General features: G+C 43.6%; 1 protein-coding gene across 1 annotated transcript in view; it reads left to right on the forward strand.

The window, feature by feature from the left end:
• The window catches only part of TNKS (tankyrase), a 313,482-nt gene that overhangs the window by 99,293 nt on the left and 186,843 nt on the right, over window positions 1-27,346 (forward strand). The window lies entirely within an intron of this gene.

Consider the following 27,346-nt stretch of genomic DNA (forward strand, 5'->3'; position numbering starts at 1 on the left):
TCATCATAGAAGGCAATTAGGTTAGTCAGGCATGACTTGCCCTTGGTGAATCTATGCTGACTGTTCCTGATCACTTCCCTCTCCTCTAAGTGCTTCAAAATTGATTCCTTGAGGACCTGCTCCATGATTTTTCCAGGGACTGAGGTGAGGCTGACTGGCCTGTAGTTTCCTGGATCCTCCTCCTTCCCTTTTTTAAAGATGGACACTACATTAGCCTTTTTCTAGTCATCCGGGATCTCCCCCAGTTGCCATGAGTTTTCAAAGATAATAGCCAATGGCTCTGCAATCACATCCTCCAACTCCTTTAGCACCCTCGGATGCAGTGGATCTGGCCCCATGGACTTGTGCTTGTCCAGCTTTTCTAAATAGTTCTAAACCACTTTTCTCCACAGAGGGCTGGTCACCTCCTTCCCATACTGTGCTGCCCAGTGCAGTAGTCTGGGAGCTGACCTTGTTTGTGAAGACAGGGGCAGAAAAAGCATTGAGTTCATTAGCTTTTTCCACATCCTCTGTCACTAGGTTCCTCCCCCATTCAGTAAGGGGCCCACACTTTCCCTGACCACCTTCTTGTTGCTAAGATACCTGTAGAAACCCTTCTTGTTAGTCTTAACATCCCTTGCTAGCTGCAACTTGAAGTGTGATTTAGGCTTCCTGATTTCACTCCCGCATGCCTGAGCAATATTTTTATATTCCTCCCTGGTCTTTTGTCCACTCTTCCACTTCTTATAAGCTTATTTTTTTGTGTTTAAGATCAGCAAGGATTTCACTGTTAAGCCAAGCTGGTTGCTTGCCATATTTGCTATTCTTTCTACACATTGGGATGGTTTGTTCCTGCAACCTCAATAAGGATTCTTAGAAATACAGCCAGCTCTCCTGGACTCCTTTCCCCCTCATGTTATTCTCCCAGGAGATCCTGCCCATCAGTTCACTGAGGGAGTCAAAGTCTGCTTTTCTGAAGTCCAGGGTCCGTATTCTGCTGCTCTCCTTTCTTCCTTTTGTCAGGATCACAGGATCATCTCATGGTCACTGCCTCCCAGGTTCCCATCCACTTTTGCTTCCCCTACTAATTCTTCCCAGTTTGTGAGCAGCAGGTTAAGAAGAGCTCTGCCCGCAGTTGGTTCCTCCAGCACTTGCACCAGGAAATTGTCCCCTACACTTTCCAAAAACTTCTTGGATTGTCTGTGCACCACTGTAGTTCTCTCCCAGCAGATATCAGGTGAATGAAGTCTCCCATGAGAACCAGGGCCTGTGATCTAGTAACTTCTGTTAGTTGCGTGAAGAAAGCCTCGTCCACCTCTTCCCCCTTGTCTGGTGGTGTAGAGCAGACTCCCACCACAACATCAGCCTTGTTGCTCATACTTCTAAACTTAATCCAGGAGACTCTCAGATTTTTCTGCAGTTTCATACCGTAGCTCTGAGCAGTCCTACTGCTCTCTTACATACAACGCAACTCCCCCACCTTTTCTGCCCTGCCTGTCCTTCCTGAACAGTTTATATCCATCCATGACAGTACTCCAGTCATGTTAGTCATCCCACCAAGTCTCTGTTATTCCAATCACATCATAGTTCCTTGACTGTGCCAGGACTTCCAGTTCTCCCTGCTTGTTTCCCAGGCTTCTTGCATTTGTGTATAGGCACTTAAGGTAACTTGCTGATTGTCCTGCTTTCTCAGTATGAAGCAGGAGTCCTCCCCTCTTGTGCTCTTCTGCTCGTGTTTCCTCCCGGTATCCCACTTCCCCACTTACCTTAGGGCTTTGGTCTCCTTCCCCCGGTGAACCTAGTTTAAAGCCCTCCTCACTAGATTAGGTAGTCTGCTTGCAAAGATGCTCTTTCCTCTCTTCGTTATGTGGAGCCCGTCTCTGCCTAACACTCCTCCTTCTTGGAACACCATTCAATGGTCAAAGAATCAAAAGCCTTCTCTCCGACACCACCTGCGTAGCCATTCGTTGACTTCGATGATCTCTACCTGGACCTTTTCCTTCCACAGGGAGGATGGACGAGAACACCACTTGCGCCTCAGACTCCTTTATCCTTCTTCCCAGAGCCACATAGTCTGCAGTGATCTGCTCAAGGTCATTCTTGGCAGTATCATTGGTGCTCACGTGGAGAAGCAGGAAGGGATAGCGATCTGAGGGCTTGATGAGTCTTGGCAGTCTCTCTGTCAAACACGGCACATGCTGTGCAGATCACAGCAACTGATCGCTCACCATCCATATCACCTTCCTTCTAAGAGCTTCCTTAGATGTTGCAGGAACTACTCAGAGAAGCCTGCAAGATGAAAGCCTCAGTGGGCTCTCCCCAGGCGAACTCCCTTTGTTAGGCTCTCTGCTGTTCGCCACTCAGCTCATTCGCAACTGGCTGCCTTTTTATAACAATCAGGCCCACCAGCACAGCCCCCCTAATGCAGCACTTAGCGTACCTCCTCTCAGACAGATCCCAGTCAAACTCCCTCTGTTAGCCTCTCCGCTGTTTGCCACCATGAAGATTAGAATTTAGGATGGAAGAATCCCATGCACTGCTACAGGCCTCCTTGCTTGGAGTGTTCCCCTGTCTTCTCCCTTCTGGTCCCAGCCAGCAACTGATCTGCTCAGGCCCTGCAGCTCCTTTTATGTAGGCTTGCTGCGCTCTGTTGGCTACTTCCTTGCTTCTGGGGTGGGGTGTGACAGGACTGCAAGATCTCCAGGAGGGAGCCTTAAAGCCTGGTGCACCCCATCACAGTTCCTTAGCGCTTTGATGAGAGTTTCAGCAAAGGTGCCATTGTAGACAGCTATCCACTAGGAACTGGACTGAATTACTAATGAATGCATTCCAAACAGGCCAGCCTCCGGAATTCACCAATGAAGCACCTCTTCCAGGAAAACACTCTCCTTACTCTCCTGAAGTTGAATCTCTTCTATGGCCCTTACCTTGTGGATTCAGGGAATCCAAATCTGTATCTCCACTGTGTGACTGCAGAGTGAATCTGCCCTATTATTGATAGACTTTTCTGGGGTGAAGTTGAACCAGTGATCTGGAGGTGAAAGATCCTGTATCTCATTATTGTTTCCCTCAGTCATCCAGTCTACTGGAAGTCTAGTTTAATGGGAAAGAAACTCTCTCTTTTCTTGCTTTAATTTATTAGCCCAAAAGATAGTATCTTGCAAAGATGCCCTGGATAAGTGAAGAGAGATGACTTTCTCAGCGATATACTTACCATTTCACGTGTGGTTTTGTTACTAATTTCTTATCCTCTGCTGCACTGGAAATGAAAGGTATATTGTCTATGACAGGACACAGAAATGAGTCGTGTTTTAAAAGGTTATTGGAGTGCCAATGACAGTGACTGAACACAGAAGCAATCTTTTCTCTGAAAGCAAAACTGCAAATGCTACTTAAATTCCTGCAAACATAACAAAAAGTCTTTTATCAATAACGTTTCCAGTCTATAGCAGATAAAGGGAGATGGTATTTTTCCACAACTAAAAAAACAAAAGGAAGAAAATAAATGTTCAATAATAAACTTTATCACTCAAAATTTATTATGTATGAAAGAACAGAGTGAAACATATTGTGGAATAATCTACAGTAATTTATACATTAAATTTGATACTCATATCAGAATGCAATGTAATAACCTTTCTCTGTTAATGTTCTTATTCATTTAGCTCACTCACACAAATTTAAAATACAGAATGTAATGGAGATTCCTTTTCATTTGCCATAATATCCTTATGGAATGTGGTGGAAGCTCTCTACAGGGTTCCAGAAATGTATTCCAAAGCTGTTGGTCTAGTTATTGTCCAGTAAACTCCATCTCCCCACCCTTCCCTGAATCACTTTACTTTTGACTGAAACAGGTCATACAAAAAAGTGCTATCCAAAGAATGAAATAACCAGCCAAAGTAACACAATACCTTTTCTCTAAACTCTTTCAGTGATGATAATCTTAATATTATAGGGTCTTGTGAGAGTGTGTGGAAGGAGGACTCCCCCTCCCACATAGCAACCTCAGCATCATTGCCTATGAGTCCTCTCCTTGCCTCTTCATTCCCTTGATGTGTTAATGCACCCAGCTAGTCACACAAACTCTCGTTCCTGCTTAGTTGCCAGTGAGCCAGTGTGGGTTTCGAGCCCTGAAAAGGAACTGTTGCCTTTTCTTAACAGAAGAGGAGGCCAGGAAATGTCCTGATGAGCAACCACTGCTAGCCAAACAAGGAGCAGATCAGGTGCTGCACAGCAGCAATGAAGCAGATTCTGATCTTGCCGGAGGATGGGAGATGCTTCCCAGAGACATGGGAACCACCCAGCAGGAATGCACAGCAAACCTAATTGGGTCATAGCCAGACTCAGCTCCTCTCCACCCACATCCCTTGAACACAGCACTGCTCAAGGTTCCAGGGTTTAAACTTTCCCTGGATTAAATGGGAAGTTTGCTTGGCAAAGGGTGCTAATATAAAATTAAAAACAAATTTTTAAAAAGGTGTTTTTCAACTTCTAGTTTTTAGTTGTTTGAAATCACCAAAATTCAGGTTAAAAAACCTAACAAACCTGCTTTTTTCCCTTTTCTATTCCCCAGCCAGAGTTCTCCTTTCCTGGGCAAGAAGTCTAGGTGTAAAGGTATTTATGAGGCTTCACCTCTTCAGGGGAGTCTACTGAGGCCCATCAGTGAACTCTTCCTTTGCGCCCCAAGAGGAGAAAAGGGCACAGCAAGTGCTCTGCCAACTCCTAGTCTCCACAGTAAGAAATTTAAACCTTTGCCAAGCTCCTCTCCCTCCTTCTTTTCATTGCCATCAAAAGGGGGCAAGAAAAAGAGCAGCACATAGGAAAAAGACCCCCTGTTGCCAAGAAAAAACATCCCAGGGTCAACAGAAGGGATCTGCTTCTCCTGTAAGGAGTCTGGCTCAAGGGATCATGTTACAGAGCACCTTGAGAAATGCAGGACAAAATCTGTTTCTTGTAAGCAGGATGAGTCTCACTCCACTTGTTAGGAAGATGGCTAGCTATCAGACTGTTGCAGTGCCCAAGGAGAAGGCTCAAGACAAGCTTTTTCAAATTGAATACTGAAGGCCATACTCAAAAAGTGCAGCCTCAGTACTTGACTAGGCTCTGCAGGACAACCCCACGGGTCACAAGGAGTTAAAACAAGCTAGTAAAGAAAACAACACCACAAAGAAGTACTATCCATTTGGTACCAAACTTGAACCAGGTGTCATGTACCTTTAAAAACAATTATCACAGAGGACTGGAATTTCCTGACGCATCAAAAAGGCTAAATAAAGTGCCCAAGCAGTGTTACAGTGTGTACCAATGTAAATCAAGTCTTGTCTCCCTTCTTAAGGTTGTTGCAGCCTTGTCATCTCTCATAAAGGACACTGCTGTTCCCACAGATGGAGTCTTATCACTTAAAACTCCACAGTTAGGAGTGAGACAGCCCTGAAAAATGTTGTTTCCATCAGGTCTACTTAGGGCTCTATGTACTTTCCAAGGCAGCATCAGCCTGGGCTGCCAGTATGTCTGACTCAGTGTTCCTGACATCTGAAAAGGCTTCCTTTCTGTGTCTGGATGCATTGTTAAAGAAGATTTCTGTACCTGCGACCTCAGGCTATGGCTACACTAAGGGTATGTCTACAGTACGGGATTAATCTGAATTTACAGAATTCGATTTTTGGCAACAGATTGTATAAAGTCGAATGTATGCAGCCACACTAAGCACATTAATTCGGCGGTGTGCGTCCATGTACCAAGGCTAGTGTCGATTTCCGGAGCGTTGCACTGTGGGTAGCTATCCCATAGTTCCCACAGTCTCCTCTGCCCATTGGAATTCTGGGTTGAGATCCCAATGCCTGAGGGGGTCAAAAACATTGTCGCGGGTGGTTCTGCATACATCCTCTCCCTCCCTCCGGGAAAGCAACGGCAGATAACCGTTTCACGCCTTTTTCCTGGGTCAACAATGCAGACGCCATACCGCGGCAAGCATGGAGCCCGCTCAGCTCAAGATAGCAGTCATGAACAGTGTAAACACCTTGCGCGTTATCATGCAGTTTATGCTGAACCATAATCTGCAAAACCAGGCGACGAGGAGTAGGCTACGGCAGCGCTTCGACGAGAGTGATGAGGACATGGACATGGAATTCTATCAAACCGCGGGCCCCAGCGCTTTGGAGATCATGCTGTTAATGGGGCAGGTTCATGCCATGGAACGCTGATTCTGGGCCCGGGAAACAAGCACAGACTGGTGGGACCGCATAGTGTTACAGGTGTGGGACGATTCCCAGTGGCTGCGAAACTTTCGCATGCGTAATGGCACTTTCATGGAACTTTGTGACTTGCTTTCCCCTTCCCTGAAGCGCTAGAATACCAAGATGAGAGCAGCCCTCACAGTTGAGAAGCGAGTGGCGATAGCCCTGTGGAAGCTTGCAACGCCAGACAGCTACCGGTCAGTCGGGAATCAATTTGGAGTGGGCAAATCTACTATGGGGGCTGCTGTGATCCAAGTAGCCAAAGCAATCACTGAGCTGCTGCTACCAAAGGTAGTGACTCTGGGAAATGTGCAGTTCATAGTGGATGGCTTTGCTGCAATGGGATTCCCTAACTGTGGTGGGGCGATAGATGGAACCCATATCCCTATCTTGGCACCAGGGCAGCCAGTACGTAAACCGCAAGCGGTACTTTTCAATGGTGCTGCAAGTACTGATGGATCACAAGGGATGTTTCACCAACATCAACGTGGGCTGGCCGGGAAGGGTTCATGACGCTCGCGTCTTCAGGAACACTATCTGTTTAAATGGCTGCAGCAAGGGACTTACTTCCCAGACCAGAAAATAACAGTTGGGGATGTTGAAATTCCTATAGTTATCCTTGGGGACCCAGCCTAACCCTTAATGCCATGGCTCATGAAGCCATACATAGGCAGCCTGGACAGTAGTCAGGACCTGTTCAACTACAGGCTGAGCAAGTGCAGAATGGTGGTATAATGTGCAGTTGGACGTTTAAAAGGTTGCTGGCGCACTCTACTGACTCGCTCAGACCTCAGGCAGACCAATATTCCCATTGTTATTGCTGCTTGCTTTGTGCTCCACAATCTGTGGGAGTAAGGGGGAGACCTTTATGGCAGGGTGGGAGGCTGAGGCAAATCGCGTGGCCGCTGATTACGCGCAGCCAGACACCAGGGCGATTAGAAGAGCACACTAGGAAGCGCTGCGCATCAGAGAAGCTTTGAAAACCAGTTTCATGACTGGCCAGGCTACCGTGTGAAAGTTCTGTTTGTTTCTCCTTGATGAAAATCCACCTCCTTGATTGACTCGTTCTTTGTAAGCAACCCACCCTCCCCCTTCGATCCCAACTTGCTTTCAAAGGAAATAAAGTCACTATTGTTTAAAAAGTGTGCATTCTTTATTAATTGATTATAAAAAGAGGGAGAGAACTGACAAGGTAGCCCGGGTGGGGTTTGGGAGGAGGATAGGAGGGAAGGAAAAGGCCACTAAAAAAATTCAATATAATGACAGCCTTTTGGTTGGGATGGAGTGGGAGGGTGCACAGAGCTTCCCCCCCGCGTTCTTACATGTCTGGGTGAGGAGGCTATGGAACATGGTGAGTGGGGAGGGAGGTTATACAGCGGCTGCAGCGGCAGTCTGTCCTCCTGCTACCATTCCTGAAGCTCCACTAGACCCTGGAGCAGCCCCAGCGTTGCAGCCTGCCACCTCTCATCTTGAGCGTCCCTCATGGCCTCACGTTCACTGGCATCTTTCCTGTACTTTGATACCGTGTCCTTCCACTCATTCAAATTAGCTCTTTCATTGCGGGTGGATTCCATGATTTCCGAGAACATTTCGTCTCGCATCCTTTTTTTTCGACGCCTTATCTGAGAGCCTTCGGGACAGAGGAGGGAGGCTTGAAAAATTTGCAGCTGCGGGAGGGAGGGAAAAAAGGGAGAGAAGTATTTAAAAAGATACCTTTTACAGAACAATGTTTATACTCTTTCTCGGTGAGCAACACTATTCACATTACATAGCACATGTGATTTCAGTACAAGGTCGCATTTTGCATCTTAATATTGAGTGCCTGCAACTTTGGTGTTAGAGAGCACAGACGCAGGTCCGGGCAACAGAATTCGGCTTGCATGCGGCCATGGTAAGCCATTGTCTTTCGGCTTCTGCAGCTTTCCTACAAGCAGCGCCCTCCTTTCCCACATACCAAGCAAAGCCCGTTGAGTGCTGCGGTTTTCCTGTTAACGTGCAGCAGCAGAAACCAAACTAACCCCCCCCCCATTCTCTGGGATGATCGCTTTATCCCTCCCCCCCCCACCGCGTGGCTGGTATCAGGGAAGATTCCCCCTCCCCCCGCTTGGCTAACTGCAGGGAAGGATTTCTTTTCAGCCACAAGCAAAGAGCCCAGTAGGAACGGCCACCTCTGTCCCCTTAATTAAATTCCCATATTTCAACCAGGTTACCATGAATGATATCACTCTCCTGAGGATAACACAGCGAGATAAAGAACGGATGTTGCTTGAATGCCAGCAAACACCAGGACCATACGCTGCCAGGCTGTGTCATGCAATGATACCAGATTACTTGCTACCAGCATGGCGTGGTCAAGTGTCCTACCATGGAGGACGGAATAAGGCTGCACTGCCAAGAAACCTTGTGGAAAGGCTTTTGGAGTACCTCCAGGAGAGCTTCATGGAGATGTCCCTGGAGGATTTCCGCTCCATCCCCAGACATGTTAACAGACTTTTCCAGTAGCTGCACTGGCCGTGAATGCATCCCAAGTCCTCAGGGCAAATTAATCATTAATCATTAAAAAATGCTTGCTTTTAAACCATGTTTTATATTTACAAAGGTACACTCACCAGAGGTCCCTTCCATGGCCTCATTGTCTGGGGGTTGGGAGGGTGCTTTAATCAGGCTGAGAAAAAGATCCTGGCTTTGGGGAGAACGGAGTGCTGTGTGCTCTCCGGAAGGTCGTCGTCATCCTCCTCCTCCTCATCTTCCCTGTCCGCAGAATCCTCAGGCATGGATGAGATTACCCCCGCCTCGGAATCCATGGTCAGAGGTGGGGTAGTGGTGGCGGCCCCCCCTAGAATTGCATGCAGCTCAGCGTAGAAGCGGCATGTCTGCGGCTCTGACCCAGAGTGACTGTTTGCCTCCTTTATTTTTTGATAGGCTTGTCTGAGCTCCTTGACTTTCGTGCGGCACTGTAGTGAGTCCCTATTGTGGCCTCTCTCCATCATGCCCTTGGAGATTTTTTCAAATGTTTTGGCATTTCGTCTTTTGGAAAGTAGTTCTGCTAGCACGGAATACTCACCCCATATAGCAATCAGATCCAGTACCTCCCGTACGGTCCATGCTGGTGCTCTTCTTTGATTATCAGCCTGCATGATTACCTGTGCTGTACTCTCCACGCTGGGCAAACGAAATGTAATTCAAAAGTTCGCGGGGCTTTTCCTGTCTACCTGGCCAGTGCATCTGAGTTCAGATTGCTGTCCACAGAGGTCACAATGGTGCACTGTGGGATAGCTCCCAGAGGCCAATACCGTCGAATTGCGGCCACACTAACCCTAATTCGAAATGGCAATACCGATTTCAGCGCTACTCCCCTTGTCAGGGAGGAGTACAGATATCGATATTAAGAGCCCTTTATATCGAAGTAAAGGGCTTTGTTGTATGGACGGGTGCAGGGTTAATTCAGTTTAACGCTGCTAAATTCAAGATAAACTCCTAGTGTAGCCCAGGCCTAAGAGCTAGGGGTGTAATTCCTCTGGTAGTTACATATACTCAGCTAGCTCTCACTGAGCTAGCACCAGTATTGCAGTGTTGCCATGGTAGAAAGGGTAGCAGTTGTGGTGGCATGGTTTAGCTGTGCCAAGTACATACCCACTGCATGTACATCCTGCTAACCTCCCCACTTCAGCTGCTGGGAAAAGGGAGGATCTTGCTTGAGGGACTCAGTCTTTTGTATCTTCTTGTGGCTTGTAGGTGTCTGATGAATCTGAAGCTTGTCCCCCCAACCCAATTTGGCTGCATGAAGCATCCTTTCTTTCTATTCCTCCCACCTTGGAGCCTCTTGTTTTCAGTAGGGGTAGTGAGCTTCCACTACTTCAGCCCTCCCCCAACTTTGAGTCCTTAATAGCGAATAGCTTCAGTACTGGTCATGACTTTCCCAAGCAGCAGAAGAGTAAAATTGATCAGAAGAGCAGCAGGGAAAACTAATGGGACATCTTATAAGTTTTTACTCTGCAGCTGTTGGAGAAGCTCTGGGCTGCGTGAGAGGCAAGGGAGCTGACTGCACATTGCACTGCATCACTACACTTGGTTCATATTTGGAAGTTTATCTTCACAACCATAAGGGATAGAAATGATTCTGCAGATGCTGATGGCACTCTTTTGGGAAAGCTTTCTACTCACTGGTGTGAATGGCCTTTTCAAGTCCTTGTTTGGAGTCAGTTTGAACCTGGAGTTTGCAAGGATCTAAGTCCCTTTCCAACATTAATCTTCCTTCTGCATATTGTACACAGAAAGCAGTTTTGGATGAGTGGTCATGTAGAAATAATTAAGGTTCATTGTATTTTAACAGGGTTATGTCAGCATAATAAAAAGACTTCGATACGACTTACATTATAGGCATATGCTCAGCTAAGCAGAAGGAAGTTCATTTGCTTGGAGAACAACATAAATGTGACTTTCTTCAAATTTTATTTTTTACAGTAGTAAGATGGCATCGTAAATATGTTTTGATAAACTCAGATATTAAGTGACATATTAATTGAAACCTAATTTTGTTTTGAAACTTGGAATTTTACTGCTAGAACAAGTGGCTATTTCTGCATCTTTTTCTTTACAAAAGAGAGACTTCATGTAAATTTTTATACATTTACACTAAAATCAAATTATGGATTACTGCTTTCCTATCTTTGGTTGGCATAAAGGCTGAAAATGTGTGACTTTTGGAGCCCCACATGGAAGCTCCTTATTGTTTGTTTTTGTTTTGTTTGCTTTTTTAGTTTAAAGTTGTCATAGTTACGGGGCTCGTTGCAACCCTGTCCTGTTTCTGGACTCTGAGTGCACACCCTCCGGTATCAGGCCTCAAGCCTTTGCCTCTCCTGTGGTGGAACTCAGCAATTCACCCATTGTTAGACTGAGCCCTGGGCTACAGTACCCTGTCCTTAACCAGCAGGTCCAAATGGATTCAACACCCGTGGTTCATTCTTTCAGGAGTCTGACTGGTGTTATCTAGTGACAAAACAGTCTTTTAAAAACAAAAATATTATTTATTTTAACTGTAGAAATGGCATGTAGAGAAAAAGGATTTTAAAACAGTCTACATGTATGCTCATCTTATCTAAAGGTTTTCCATCACCTGATGCTTATGTAGGCAGGCCTATCTTCTTCAGACATCTCAGTGAGTGCCTGTGTCTTAGTCTGGTTCCCCGCAACAACTCTCCTCTCTCTTGAGAGAGAAGGAGAGTTCCTTTTAAAACTGCTATAGTCTTCTTGATCTTTTATTTCCTGTTCGTTTCCTGTCTTGGCATTGTCTTTTAACCCTCAAGTGGTTGCAGAGAAGTGGCTTTATCTTGTCATTCTCTTCGTGCTTGTTTGTCTTTTGTAGCCTGTATTAAACTAACCCAATATATTCATACAGTAAACATCCCAGAAACCAGGTCTACAGTATTCATACATTATTACAGGTTAGCTCCACTTTTGTTGCAAAAGTTATCCTCTGAAATTGCTGGATCTCTGCAGTTCACTTCAGGGACTCCGTATGGTTCTGTGGTGATGTCTGAATGTGCAGAGTTCCTGCAGAACTACATAGTTGCCTTCCTGGACTTATTTCAGGGCCCATGATTGCTGCTATTTGGACACCTTCAAAATAACCCATTTATGGACTAGAAGAATCTTCTAGTCCAAGTTTTAGCATTTGAAAAGATGATTAATCAATTAATGCATATATAATATGATGATCTCACTATAGAAATACCTAAAAGGCAAAGGAGGTTGAAATGGTAGCTGGCAATAGATTTTCATTGTTTTGAGATGGGGAAATACTATAACTCTTGGGCTTTTAATATGAGTATTATAGATTATGTAATAAAAATGTATTGTCAGATCCACATACTTGGAAGTGTGAAAGCCATGATGCATCAAGGAGGACTAGGAGGGAAAATCTGGAAGAGAGCTCTCTATCTCTAATTCACCATGTGACCTCACAGGAGTTAATGAGAGTTGGCATGTGAACAGTTTAATTTCATTAGTCTTTCAGATAATTCAGACTTGCCATCACCTTCACTCTAAAGCTCTTTAAAATTGGGGCATTACAACATTTTAAGGGTAGGTTTTGTATGATTACTCTGGGCTATAAATTCAGTTTACCACCACTATTCATTAGAGTGATACCCAGAAATAACTCAGAAAAAGCTACTTTCTAAAACTAAACAATTTTCTTTACTCTCTTCTCCGGATTTTGCTGGCACTTCTCATCCCTCTGCCCCTTTTGTGTGTTTCAGGGGCTTTTTGTCCTTTGAAGGCACATCTATCTGTCCTTACTATTGGCTTGTATTCTGCCAGGCCAGTAATCACAGAGACTATAACTGAAAGCTGTTACTTGCAAGTGGCCCCCATGGCCCCATCCGTCTGCATTCCTCCTCAGTGGGGGCTGTTTGTATTGCAGTTGTGCCTAGGGGTACAAATCAAGGTCCATTGTTCAGGCACAGTACAAGAACATAGTGCTTCCCTTGAGTCCCTGCACTGAAGAGTTCACAATCTAAGGATGGGATTTTCCTAATGGGTTTAGGAGCAAATTAAAAACCTCATTAGCTGTTGCTATTAGTCATTCAGAACTTAACACAATTCTTTGTTCAGTGGTTTTGGTCTCCAGAGCCTTCCAGCCTATAGCATGTCTGATCTACAGAAAGGAAATCTTTCGCTTCTCCCCTCAGGGCTTGGCTTGCCACTGTAGGGTTCACTGAACTAGAATGCCTGACCCAAGTATTTGGGAGCAGAGACCATCAAAGACTATTTCAACAGAAGAGGAAGTTCACATGCAAGAGTGAATTTTTTCCCCCATGTCTTCCAAGGAAACAGTTCCCCCTGTAGTGGAGGAGTTACATGTTATCAGCATAGATAAGTCAGACAACCCAAAAGAGGGGCACTACCTAAATGGACAATGTTTTACAAAATACACAGAATAAATACTAGCAGATCTTGTGGGTAGATTATTTATTATATTCTGTGCAAGTGCACCAGGCTCTTTATAGGATATGTGAATGGTCCTATTCTAAGTTATGCAAACATTCTGTGAGTTTTTTTTCTCTCTCTCTCTCACATGCGCGCGCACACACACACTCTAACATGTATACTAGATTAAATTGTTTGCTTGCAGGTAAAGGAGCCATTCAATTCTCTAAGGGTGACTTCTTTCTAAAAAAAACCTTCATGGATAGAAAAATAGAAGCATCTCTGAGAAGGCACTCTGCAGCAGCTACCATACAAACCTTCCCCAAACTGTGGTTGGATGGTATAATGAGATGTCAAGCACAGAAGATGCATTAAAATCCAAGAACTGCAAGACTTCTCCAGCTGCTGCTTTGTCCCATATGCTTCCATGGACATTGGAGTTTTCCTACAAAATGGTTTCCAGGATAGAACTATAACCCTTGAAAGTGAACAAAACTTAGCAGCTTCAAATTTCTGTAATAGAGAAGAGGCCTTTAGAAAAAAGATGGCTGAATTTGTCTGTAAGGCTAAGCACATCTTGTCTCCTACAAGTGGAATAGCGCATAGTGGGAGGAGACTGGAACTTTCACCAGGAAAAAAAAATCCTTTTGTTCTTATAACCAAAATGTCTTGAAAAATTGTGTGGCCCCTCCGCTACCCCAACTTGTTCTTCAGGATTGCTGCTGCTGCTTTGGCTTACAGCTCAGAGGTGTCAGCTGATTAAATGTCAAGGTGGCCACTTGAGCTTAAGACATACTTTTTACCAGTCACAATACCATTTTGTTCTCTGATGCTGAGGATGGCAGAGTGGTCCTATTGTGCTAGAGATGTTTTTGAAAGAGTAGAGGTTCTTCTGTTGTATCTTTCCTCTAAGTGACTTCTCTTTCTGGGACATCACTACTGCTCACTTCTCAATGGGAAGACTTGCCAGAGATGCTTTATAAAAAAAGAAGACATTCTAAGTTAAACAAGTAACTTCCTTTGCTCAAGAATTCATGCCTGACAGCCCATCCCTTTTTAGTCTTCAAGCTAGCACTTCAGCTGGAACTGTTTTTTCATACAAGGTTTGCCTGGTTGCTGTCGTTTTTCTATATTTTACAGCTTCAGATGAATTCTTCTGAGGAGGAAATAGAAGAGAGCAGAGGGCCTATCCCTGCTTGACAACTCGAGCTGAACACAATCAAGGGTGAAGATTGCTTGATATATATGCCTCAATGAAAAATAAGATTTTCTTTTCTCCCTCTTTCCCTGGCTTATCTTGCTTCAGACTTTTTGTTGTTTTTGTTTGAGACCCCTTCCTTCCTTTTTGAAGTGGGGAGGGAGGGAGGGAATATTTATTTTGGGATTTCTCATCTCTCTTTTCCTCCTTCAAGCATCTTCTGTTTGCACTTTGGCATATTGTTTCCCTCTGCCAAATTTAGACCCCTTTCAAGAATAGTGAACCATGTAAATTATGTTATACTGAAGGATTGCTTTAATGGTAAAAAGGCTAACATAAATAAAGTATGTTTTGTATATAGATAGTGGGAGCACGGTGGAAATAATCTGAGACTGATTCCAATGGATTGATCTGCATGTAACATATGCTGGGAATGGGCAGCTGTAACATGTCAGATAAATCTTTTCATGCATAAATGGAATGTTTAATAATGCAGTTCTTTGGCATCAAAACTAAATCACAGCAGCTTAGTAAATTAAAGGATTTTGTCTTTAATTTATTAGCTTGTTTTTCTTTCCTCCTGCCAGTCTGTTTTCTGAGGAGCTAAGCTTTTATTTATACTAATATTTTCAGTGAAGTATATTGTCATACAGGATAAAGTTTAAAAAAAAATGATTGGTTGCCTTATCCTGATATATATCTAGCCTGTAAACCACTGTGCATTTAACAAACACAAAACAACATTTATGTTAATAAGTAACTATGGTGTGTACTGGCACGCGGGCCTGAAGATGTTTAGGCAAGTTCAGTTGTAGATACGAGAAAAGTCCTTCATTCTCTTTCCAGTGAAGGATGAATAACATAATCCTTTACAGCTAGATCTTAAGCACACTTTTATCCCATATTACTGTAATATTAGCCACCATTTGCTGTATTTCTGCAGCAGCATCAAATGATACCAGTATTTAAATATCAGGCAAATTTTATCGTTTTCTGAGCTGCCACTTGAATAGAATACTTTTTTTTTTAAGTGAGAATCAATAGGTTGTAAAGAATCTAAACTTGTGAACAAAATTCTCGAAGTCTTCCCTACAGAGCTCTCTCAAGCATATCTAGTACATATTACTTTATGTTCTTTTTTTTAACTATGATGTAACTTATTTGAGATATGAAGAGGGGTATTGGGTCCAGGTAATATGCAGTGGTAATTGAATATTAGATACTGTAGCAAATAGTCAATCAGTGTTATACCACCTAATCTATTGCCTGTTCTCAAAAAATATTTTGTTCCCAATTCTTTTCCTATTTGTTAATGGCATGCTTTTTGGCTTGTAACTGACAAATATCCTAGTTAGCCAGAGGGAAGAAAGGTTTAATGAATCATAGCTGCAGCTAGGAGGTAAAATTACTTTTGAGTTTTGTGGCTTTTAAAATAAATGTGGAAAAGCTGTTTTGTTTTTTTCTTTTTTACTGTGGGAAGCATAATATTTTTCTAAATACTGTAGAGAACTGATTTATCAACAGTTCAGTTTTTCTACACAGGATAGTCAGTTATTCATTATAGCAAAAACTATTACCTTTGTTCTGACATTCTTTTCATGATAAATTGCTTGCCGTAGTTTGCTGTAAATGTTACATAAAAATATGAAGTTGTCTTTTTTCTTAACAATTCCAGCAACTTGGTAATGAGGACATGATGCAGTCTATTTTGTTTCTGATTTTCTTCAGCTTCCAAAATACCCTGTTAAGAATTTTTCATTGTGACATGCATCCTAAGTTAGAGAGATCTCCCTTGTATATTTCTCCTCTGGCAAAACAGAGGAAGATCTTTCCAGTTTTTGACCAAGGTGTTTCTTAACCTTTTCTGTCACTGTATTAAAGAAAGACACATAACTGTATTTCACTGATAATTGGAAGTATCTGGAAGACTCTCTGACAAGAAGGTTCTTGAACTATTGCAACAGCAAAGTGGAACTGATTTAATTCTGGCCAATTTTATGATGTAGATTTTGGTGAATCACTCTGCTGCTGATGTTTGGATGACATTCTTGGCAGAAGTGGGAGTAGAGACTAACATTTGTCTTCCCTCTCACTTTTAATAGGAGGAGATTTTTCAGGTGCTGTTCCTGCTGAGCCACACCAGAGAATTAACTAAATTCTTACTGGCTTCTTACTGTTTTGCTGGGTTATGTGTTAAGGGCAGCTGTGGCCACACAGGTGCAGTTCTGGGGAGGCCACTTAGTTCTCCCAAGCTATAAGTATGTGTTCAAATACTAGAGATGTCTCCAGATATACAGGAAAAAAATTACTCTTCAGTAATAGACTTTTAAGATTAGAAAAAGGCAAGCATGTACAGTACTTGTCCCAGTTGTATATATTCCCCAGTAAAGATTACCTTTTACCTTTCAACCCTTCAATTTGTATAAATTACTAGTTCCAAGTCCCCCAAATTCATCACATACTGCTATGTTTTTATATTTTAGTTTAATTTAATATATGTAGCTTTTTATGTAAAAACCAGCAATTTTGAAGCAAGCTGCACGCTTAAAGCAAAGACCCTGTAACCAGATAGCTAACACGTTTTCTAACACAACTCATTTTTCCAGTGTAGCTGAAGCCTATTTCATCCGTGTACCATCTGTTCCTATTTAGAAGATTATTGTAACCAAAAGTAGAGCCACAGTTTTTTAAATGAAAGATTAGATGCTGGAGCACAATTCCTTGGCAAGGGATGGGTTCTTCTGCAAATTCTGTTGTCACAGAATCAGAGTATGCAGGAGTCCTGGGTTTAAAGTAATAAAATATATTTTAATGTCAGTATTAAAAATTCCTCATACAATAAGTACAAACTCCCCTTTTTGTATGTGACAGCCCTCCTAACCGTGTATAATCCCTTGAAATAGTCTTCTTTCTCTCCCTAAAAGTCTGTAACACAAGAATGCCAGATATGCTTTTGGAGCAAGGAAGAGTGAGGGGCAGAGTGGGGAATAAGAATAATCTGTTTATTCTCCCTCCCAACCACCACCCACCCCCGTCTTCCCACTGCTTGCTGCAGATGTCAGTTAGGAGTGTTGTGTCACTGGCATGCTGTACACTTGATTCTTTGTGCTGAAAGTTCACAGCCCCTGTTTGAATGACTGTGATTAGTGTTTTCAGGAGGGATGAGGGTTATTTCTCTCCTCCACTCTCTCCTTAAAATCTGGTGGAAATACTGGATCAAATTGGCAAAACAGCTCTCATCGGCCTTTCTGGCTTTCAACAGGGCAGTGGTCACACTTTCTCTGCCTACTGACTGACCTCTGTATGGTCAACCTTCATATAGTTTTTTCTGTTCCATCTGCCAGAGAGGAACATCTTGTCACTTTCAGAAGTCTAGGGTGCATATTACTGAATGTGGCCAGAAGCTTGTTTTTGTTGGTCATTTTTGAGTCTTTTAATGTCCTCTTCATCCACTTATTCCCCCACCTTTGAACAGCCAAGTGGGAACAGAATAAGGTAAGCAAGTTCACAGCGAGTCCCCTGGAGTAGATGGAATAAAATAGAGAAGTAATTTCTATTCCTAATTTCAAAGGTCAGTTCTCATTCTGAGGAGATATGCAGATCATCTATGCATTCTACTTACTGGCAGCCCTACATATTGGTGTACTCACCTTGCTGTCAACTGACTGTCACTACTGTAGCATGGTTTCACAATAATTCCAGGACATTATATATGTGTGTTTGTCAAATGCCAGTAACTCCTGTTTGATAGTACAGCTTAAAGCAGAAAAGTGCATTCATCAATTAAATTGATCCAGGTCTCTCTCCAAAACTTGCAAACCTTCTCATGGCTATACTTGTCCATTCCTCTGCTCCCAAAATTGCATTCAAAGTTGAAAAGCCATGAATGAGAAGTTTACCTTGAGGTTACTTCACTACCTGTCTGATCCACCAGGGTTATTTGGGCATTGATCAAGAATATGCATGTGGTCATAGCTGCCATTATCAAGCAGATTTTCCCAGGGAGATGCCAAGGTCTGAGTAGTTCGTGAGAGTTCACAAAAGACCTCAGTTAAATGTGGCGGTTGGGGGAGGAATGATGATGTTTCTGGTTATCTGCACAGTGTGTTCTTGTTTAACCAAAATAACATGGTTGGGGCGCATAAGAATTGCCAGACTGGATGAGACCCAAGGTCCGTGAAGTCCAGTATCTAGCTTCTGACAGATGCTTTAGAGTCTGGTGCAAGAACCATGCAGTAGGCACATGTAGGTTAATAACAGCCAACGCCCCTCTCTCCCCCCTCCCCCCATTTAGGTCTCAAGCCAAATCCTGATCTCTCATAGATGGAATAAGTCCTGAAGCACATGGTTTAATATCTTTTCCAACGTTTGGTTCATTGGGATGACTCTGGAACAGAAACTATAACATTCCAGTTGCATTCTTCACTTTCATGATGTGACTTTCCCAAGGGCTATATATTTTGCTTACTGTTTTGCTTCCAAATCTCATGCCTGTGGTTTAACCCTAAAAGTGTTCACTTCCCTTTTTAGAGAACCTGACCTTACTGTGTGAGAACAGCTGATTGTGCCACTTGAGAGGCCTGCTCAGGAATGGGCTGTTCAAGATGACATGTTAACATGAGAACTGTTTATTGCTTAGTTCCTCAGGAGCTATTCCAGCCAGCTGAGGTTGAGAATCAAGTGCTTGCAAGCTGATGCATTGATGGACGTGTATCAGGAGAAATACTTACGTAACTCAGGGTGTGTCTACACGTAGGGGGATTCTGAGAGGGGCGGGAAGTGGGAGGGGCAGGGGCTAGGGCGACACCCCATGTCCTCTTTTTTGATTGTTGAAATATGGTAACCCTAAGGTTGGGCCTTTTAGTGATTCCCATATCCATGTTAAATGGGGGACTTAAACTGCATCTGAGTATTAATAGTAATAATATTGTCACATCTCTTATACATAGTAGATGACATATATGCATTATGTAACAGACTGGTAGAACACTATTACAGAAATCTCTTCTTGGCAGTGTGTGCAGAAGAGGCCTCTAGCATTGCTTCCTGTTGACTTAGGTGACTTCTGACTTTCAATTTTTTTAAAGCTAAATCAGGAGCATTGAACTGCACTTGAATTCAGGTTCTGTATAAGAAACTAAAGGTTATTAAAAGTACCTGTGCTACCAACAAAGTGGCTTGGCAGAACTGTGGAGTAAAACCAGGCCATGACTTTTCCTTTTGAAGTCTGTTCTCAACAGCGCTTCACTGTTAATTGAGCCATATTTTATATCAAGTTTCAAAACGCTTAATTAAGAAGCCTTTTAAATTACTCCCTAGTCAGCTTTGTCAGAAGAGACTAAAAGTTGAAATACTATGCAAGTGTTGTTGCAGGCAGGGGAAACATTTCGAACTTGCTCTTCCAAATGCTATCTGCATTTTTCTGCAATTCTTAAAACAAGATTAGTCTTGGCTATTTTTTGGTTACAAAGCTTAAAATGGGGTGCTTACTGTACTCCTGATCTAGCCTATTAAATAAACAGTTTATAGTAGCAGCCCAATTGCCTGTGAGAAGGAGAGGGGGCAAGAGATATGATGGAATATAGGAACCCAAATCTACATGGGGAGGAAGAAATGAGGTAATTTCTATACTATATATGTCTTCCTCTACTGCTTCCTTCACCTCACTTGTTTCTTGCATTTTTTCACTGAGAACTCTTTTTCACACAGAGAGGATATTACCCTAAGACACTTTTTACAAGCTGTTATATTTTGAAAGTTTTCACTAGTGCTCTAAGGTGATTTAAAAAATTAATCGCTATTAATCGCACTGTTAAACAATAATAGAATAACATTTATTTAGATAGTTTGGGATATTTTGTACATTTTCAAATATATTGATTTCAGTTACAACACAATACAAAGTATACAGTGCTCACTTTATATTTATTTTTGATTACAAATATTTGCACTGTAAATATGATAAAAGAAATAGTATTTTTCAGTTCACCTCATATATATACTGTAGTGCAATCCCTTTATCATGAAAGTTAAACTTACAAATGGAGAATTATGTACAGAAAAAGACTGCATTCAAAAATAAAACAATGTAAAACTTTAGAGCCTACAAGTCTACTCAGTCCTACTTCTTGTTCAGCCAGTCGCTCAGACAATCAAGTTTGTGTACATTTGCAAGAGATAATGCTGCCCGCTTCTTGTTTACAATATCACCTGAAAGGGAGAACAAGTGTTTGCATGGCACTTTTGTAGCCAGCGTCACAAAATATTTGTGCCAGATGCACTAAAGATTCATATGTCCCTTCATGCTTCAACCAGCATTCCAAGGGCCATGTGCCCATGCTGATAACGGGTTCTGCTCGATAACCATCCAAAGCAGTGCGGACCGATGCATGTTCATTTTCATCATCTGAGTCAGATGCCACCAGCAGAAGGTTGAATTTCTTTTTTGGTGGTTTGGGTTCTGTAGTTTCCGCATCAGAGTGTTGCTCCTTTAAGACTTCTGAATGCATGCTCCACATCTCATCACTCTCAGATTTTGGAAGGCACTTCAGATTCTTAAAGCTTGGGTCGAGTGATCTAGCTATATTTAGAAATCTCACATTGGTACCTTCTTTGTGTTTTGTCAAATCTGCAGTGAAATTGTTCTTAAAATGCACAGCATATGCTGGGTCGGTATCCGAGGCTGCTATAATATGAAATATATGGCAGAATGCAGGTAAAACAGAGTAGGAGACATACAATTCTCCCCAAAGGAGTTCAGCCACAAGTTTAATTAATGCATTTTTTTTTAACGAGCATCATCAGCATGGAAGCACGTCCTCTGGAATGGTGGTCGAAGCATGTAGAGGCATATGACTGTTTAGCATATCTGGCAGGTAAATACCTTGCAATGCCGGCTACAAAAGTGCCATGCGAATGCCTGTTCTCACTTTCAGGTGACATTGTACATAAGAAGCGGACAGCTTTATCTCGTGTAAATGTAAACAAACTTGTTTGTCTTGGGGACTGGCTGAACAAGAAGTAGGACTGAGTGGACTTGTAGGCTGTAAAGTTTTACATTTTGTTTTGGTTTTGAGTGCAGTTCTGTAACAAAAAAGTCTACATTTGTAAGTTGCACTTTCCCCATAAAGAGATTGCACTACAGTACTTGTATGAGAAAAATACTATTTTTTTTGTTTGCCATTTTTACAGTGCAAATATTTGTAATCAAAAATAAAGTGAGCACTGTCTACTTTGTGTACTTTGTTGTAATTGAAATCAATATATTTGAAAATGTAGAAAAACATCCAAAAATATTTAATAAATTTAATTTGGTATTCTATTATTTAACAGTGATTAAATTGTGATTAATTTCTTTGAGTTCATTGTGTGAGTTAACTGCGATTAATCAAAACAGCCCTAGTTTTCAGCCATGTAGTATTAGAACACTACCACAGCCTCCTGCTTCCTGGACTATTAAAACACCTTGTCATGATTTAATGCTGTATTTTACTTTCTTTGCTTGCTTTAGAGCAGGGATAATCATATGGGGAAATGGAAATATTTTAGTGGACTGATTTCCATCTCTCCCTGAAAGAGGTTACAGAGAGAATAAACTTTGAGGTTTTGTGGGAAAAAAATAGATTTTTTATTTTTTTTCTAAAAAGCCAGCTCGTAGTCTGTGTCAGGGCAGTAATTACTCCCAGATTTAAGAAACTAACATTCATTAAAAGAATGTTGCATGTATATTTGCCCATTACTCGCATCTAGGTCTGCAAGATCCTGAGATATCGGACTCTTAAGTTCATTGCCTTTTCGGGTTTTTTTGTACGTATTGTTATGTCTTCTCTAAGCCCTGTGTTCTTGGACTCATGGTAACTAAGACTAATTTACGGGTAGAGAGACACAAATAATAGTCCCAGTAAATCTTTTTAAAACTTTATGAAAAATTCCTAGAATACTTTTACACATATGATATACCGAATACATGAGTTGTGTAAAAGTTTTATCATCACTCATTTAGGAATAAGCAACAGAGGGTCCTGTGGCACCTTTAAGACTAATAGAAGTATTGGGAGCATAAGCTTTCATGGGTAAGAACCTCAGTTCTTCAGATGCAGAGAGAGGTTCTTACCCACGAAAGCTTATGCTCCCAATACTTCTGTTAGTCTTAAAGGTGCCACAGGACCCTCTGTTGCTTTTTACAGATTCATACTAACACGGCTCCCCCTCTGATCATTTAGGAATGATATGCATAACTCCTTTGTAACTTCAGCACTTTTGAATGGTGTCCATTCCAAACTGTGACTGATAAATACTGCTTAGACCAGGCCTGCACAACTCGTAAAGCGGCAAGGGCCATATTACTCCAAAGAAAATAGCTGAGGGCCGAACCCCCACGAGCGTCGCCAGTGCCCCCCCCAGCGCCACCCAGCCCCCCCTGAAACACAACACCCCCCCCAGCGCCACCCGCCCCATGGAAACAACCCCCCAGCGCCGCCAAAACACCCCCCCCCCCCACGGCGCGCCACCTGCCCTGTGGAAACAAACCCTCCTTCCTCAGCGCCCGCCCCACCGAAACAGCAGTATATGTTATAGCAGGCCCCTAAGGTAGTATAATTAAAGTAAAAGAAAAATGTCTTTTTGCTAGAAGTAGAATAAGATCTTCCCCCCCACTTTGTAATCAATTGCCCTGTGAATGAATGAGGTGTGAATGAGGAAGGCAGGCACCTCCAGACAGCTGCAACCCTTGGAGAGGGCAGGGCCGGCTCTAGGATTTTTGCCGCCCCAAGCAAAAAAATTTTTGGCCGCCTCCCCTTTCTTTTTTGTGCCCTTCTGCCCCCAGCCCCAGCCCCAGCCCCACCCCAACTCCACCCCTTCCCCAAATCCCCAGCACCGCCTCCTACCCCGGCGTGCCGCATTTCTCCCCCCCCCGTTGCTTCCTGCGGGCCCCCTGTGAGCTCCCGCCCTAGCTCACCTCTGCTCCGCCTGCTCCCCCGGGTGTGCCGCCGCTCTGCTTCTCCCCCCTCCCTCTCAGGCGAGGGAGGAGGGAGAAGCGGAGCAGCGGTGCGTTGAGGGGAGCAGGCGGAGCAGAGGTGAGCTAGGGTGGGGGGGGGCGCAGGAAGTAATGGTGAGGGTAGAGGAATCGCTCCCCGCTCCAGCTCACCTCCGCTCCACCACCACCGCCTCCCCCGAGCGCCCACAGCTCGGCTTCTCCTCCCTCCCAGCCTTGCTGCGCAAAATAGCGGTTTCACACGTGGCAAGCCTGGGAGGGAGGGGGGAGAAGCGAAGCGGCGGCAGCGCGCTCAGGGGAGCAGCGGAGGCAGAGCAGAGGTGAGCTGGGGTTGCGAGGGCACTTTTTCCCCATGCCCCGGAGTCGGCACCTATGATGGCCGGTGCCAGAATGCCGCCCCTAGAAATGTGCCGCCCCAAGCACCTGCTTGTTTTGCTGGTGCCGGCCCTGGGAGAGGGGATGGGAGCCAGACCAGATCAGTAGAACAAGTCAGCCACCAACTCACCACTCGCCTCCTCAGACCCCCTCACCCGGCTCGCCTACTCATTCCCCGCCACTGCCCGCCCGCTTGCCTACTCACCCCCCCACGGGCCGCACAATGAGCCCATCTACTCAACCCCCGCGGGCCGCACAGTGAGCCCATGCGGGCCACATATTGTGCAGGCCTGGCTTAGACCAAGATTTTCCAAAATAGAAGCCTAAAGTGAGACTCCTTATTCAGTGTTTAGACTCCTAAATAAGTGACCCGGGGTGAAATCCTGGCCTCTTGAAGTCAAAAGTAAAACTCCCTTTGATTTCAGTGGGGCCAGGATTTTCACCTCCTGATTTTCAAAAATTCTACGGGCCACTTTCCTCTGATCCCGCTGAGGAATACACTAAGAAACTGCACCATCTACTCAGGACGCTCCCTACACTAACACAGGAACAAATCAACATACCCTTAGAGCCCCGACCGGGGTTATTCTATCTACTACCTAAGATCCACAAACCTGGAAATCCTGGACACCCCATCATCTCGGGCATTGGCACTGTCACTGAAGGACTGTCTGGATATGTGGACTCCCTACTCAGACCCTACGCCACCAGCACTCCCAGCTATCTCCATGACACCACAGATTTCCTGAGAAAACTACAATGCATTGGTGACCTCCCAGAAAACACCATCCTAGCCACCATGGATGTAGAGGCTCTCTACACAAACATCCCACACACAGATGGAATACAAGCTGTCAGGAACAGTATCCCTGATGATGACACAGCACAACTTATTGCTGAGCTCTGTGACTTTATCCTCACGCACAATTATTTCAAATTTGGTGACAATATATGCCTCCAGACCAGTGGCACTGCTATGGGCAACCGCATGACCCCACAATATGCCAACATTTTTATGGCTGACCTGGAACAACGCTTCCTCAGCTTCCGTCCACTCATGCCTCTTCTCTACCTACGCTACATTGATGACATCTTCGTCATCTGGACCCATGGGAAGGAGACCCTGGAAGAATTCCACCATGATTTCAACAGCTTCCACCCCACCATCAACCTCAGCCTGGACCAATCTACACGGGAGATCCACTTCCTAGACACCACCATACAAATAAGCGATGGCCACATTAACACCACCCTATACCGAAAACCCACCGACCGCTACGCCTACCTTCATGCCTCCAGCTTCCACCCCGGTCACACCACATGATCCATCGTCTACAGCCAAGCACTGAGGTACAATCACATCTGCTCCAACCCCTCAGACAGAGACCAACACCTACAAGATCTTCACCAAGCATTCTTAAAACTATGATACCCACACAAGGAAATAAAGAAACAAATTAACAGAGCCAGACGTGTACCCAGAAGCCTCCTGCTACAAGACAGGCCCAAAAAAGAAACCAACAGAACTCCACTGACCATCACCTATAGTCCTCAGCTTAAACCTCTCCAATGCATCATCAGTGATCTACAACCCATCCTGGACAATGATCCCTCACTTTCACAGACCTTGGGAGGCAGGCCCGTCCTCGCCCACAGACAACCTGCCAACCTTAAGCATATTCTCACCAGCAACCACGCACCACACCATAACAACTCTAACTCAGGAACCAACCCATGCAACAAACCTTGATGCCAACTCTGCCCACATATCTACACCAGCAACACCATCACAGGACCTAACCAGATCAGCTACAACATCACCGGCTCATTCACCTGCATGTCCACCAATGTTATATATGCCATCATGTGCCAGCAATGCCCCTCTGCTATGTACATTGGCCAAACTGGACAGTCACTACGCAAGAGGATAAATGGACACAAGTCAGATATCAGGAATGGCAATATACAAAAACCTGTAGGAGAACACTTCAACCTCCCTGGCCACACAATAGCAGATGTTAAGGTAGCCATTTTACAGCAAAAAAACTTCAAGGACCAGACTCCAAAGAGAAACTGCTGAGCTCCAGTTCATTTGCAAATTTGACACCATCAGATCAGGATTAAACAAAGACTGTGAATGGCTTTCCAACTACAGAAGCAGTTTCTCCTCCCTTGGTGTTCACACCTCAACTGCTAGCAGAGCACCTCGCCCTCCCTGATTGAACTAACCTCGTTATCTCCATACTGATTTATACCTTCCTCTGGAGATTTCCATTACTTGCATCTGAAGAAGTGAGGTTCTTACCCATGAAAGCTTATGCTCCCAATACTTCTGTTAGTCTTAAAGGTGCCACAGGACCCTCTGTTGCTGATTTTCAAAAGTGGCTTATCATGCAATAGCTCCCATTGATACATGTAAACACTCTTGGGTGCTCAGCCGCTCTTTAAATCAGGCTCAGGAAATTATTCCTGTTTGGGGCGGTCAATGGGACTTTATGCACTCATTTAATTTGTGTGTGCACTTAAGCTTGTAAATAAAGCCCTTAATTCAGGAAAGCACTTAACTGTGAAGTGAGGAGTCCAGCGTTAGGCATCTAAGTTCGAAAAATCTTATCCTTTTATAGCACCAACACATCCTATATTCTCAATAGATAATATGCATGTCTGTAACAAACCACACAGAAGTGATCAAATCCATGCTGCTAAAAGCCAAAACAAAGTCATCTTTATTGCAACATTACAAAATCAAGAATTCAGATTTGGGAAATAAGGAAGGTCCTGAATCTACAAGAGCAACTGATTTCTCTGGGGCTATATGTGCATGGATTTCATTCCAGGATTGGGGCTACATCTGCATGCTTAACTCTGAATCTTTGTTTGAATGTCTCAAAAATGCACTCTCATTAAAATATGTACAATAGTACAGAAATTTCGATTATTTGGAATTTCAGTCTTTTATTTGGTTTAAAGAAAACTATTCAAATTTAAAATCAACATAAAGGAAAAAAGATATTGGATTTTTATTTTGGTTTTGAGTATTTGAAGGAATTTTCTTTCCTCATCCTTGTTCTCAGATATTAGTGAGCTGGCGTCTTACAGTGTATTCATCTTTATGTTTATAAAATTAAAATAGGTATTTATACATGGGGCTAGATCTGACCAGAAAAAGCGGCCTAAGCTTTCGGTAATATGTATGGCATGGTTGTGGTATATAGTTGCAATAACATATTATATATATATATATTGTTTTTTTAATCCCACTTAATTTTTCAATTCCTAGAAAAACATTTTAATCCATGTATTTTCTCCATCATTCATTGCTGGTTTTTTTGACTGCCTGTAACTGCCTGGTTTCATCCGTAACTGATGTGTCGCTAGTCTTTACTCATAGACTCTAAGGTCAGAAGGGACCATTATGATCATCCAGTCTGACCTCCCGCATGATGCGGGCCACAAAAGCTGACCCACCCACTCCTGGAAGAATTCTCTCCCTGGACTCAGCTGTTGAAGTCCCCAAATCATGATTTAAAGACTTCAAATCGCTGAGAATCCTCCAGCAAGCGACCCCTGCCCCATGCTGTGGAGGAAGGCGAAAAACCTCCAGGGCCTCTGCCAATCTACCCTGGAGGAAAA

The sequence above is a fragment of the Malaclemys terrapin genome, chromosome 5, assembly GCF_027887155.1.
Source record: "Malaclemys terrapin pileata isolate rMalTer1 chromosome 5, rMalTer1.hap1, whole genome shotgun sequence".
Lineage (NCBI taxonomy): Eukaryota > Metazoa > Chordata > Testudines > Emydidae > Malaclemys > Malaclemys terrapin.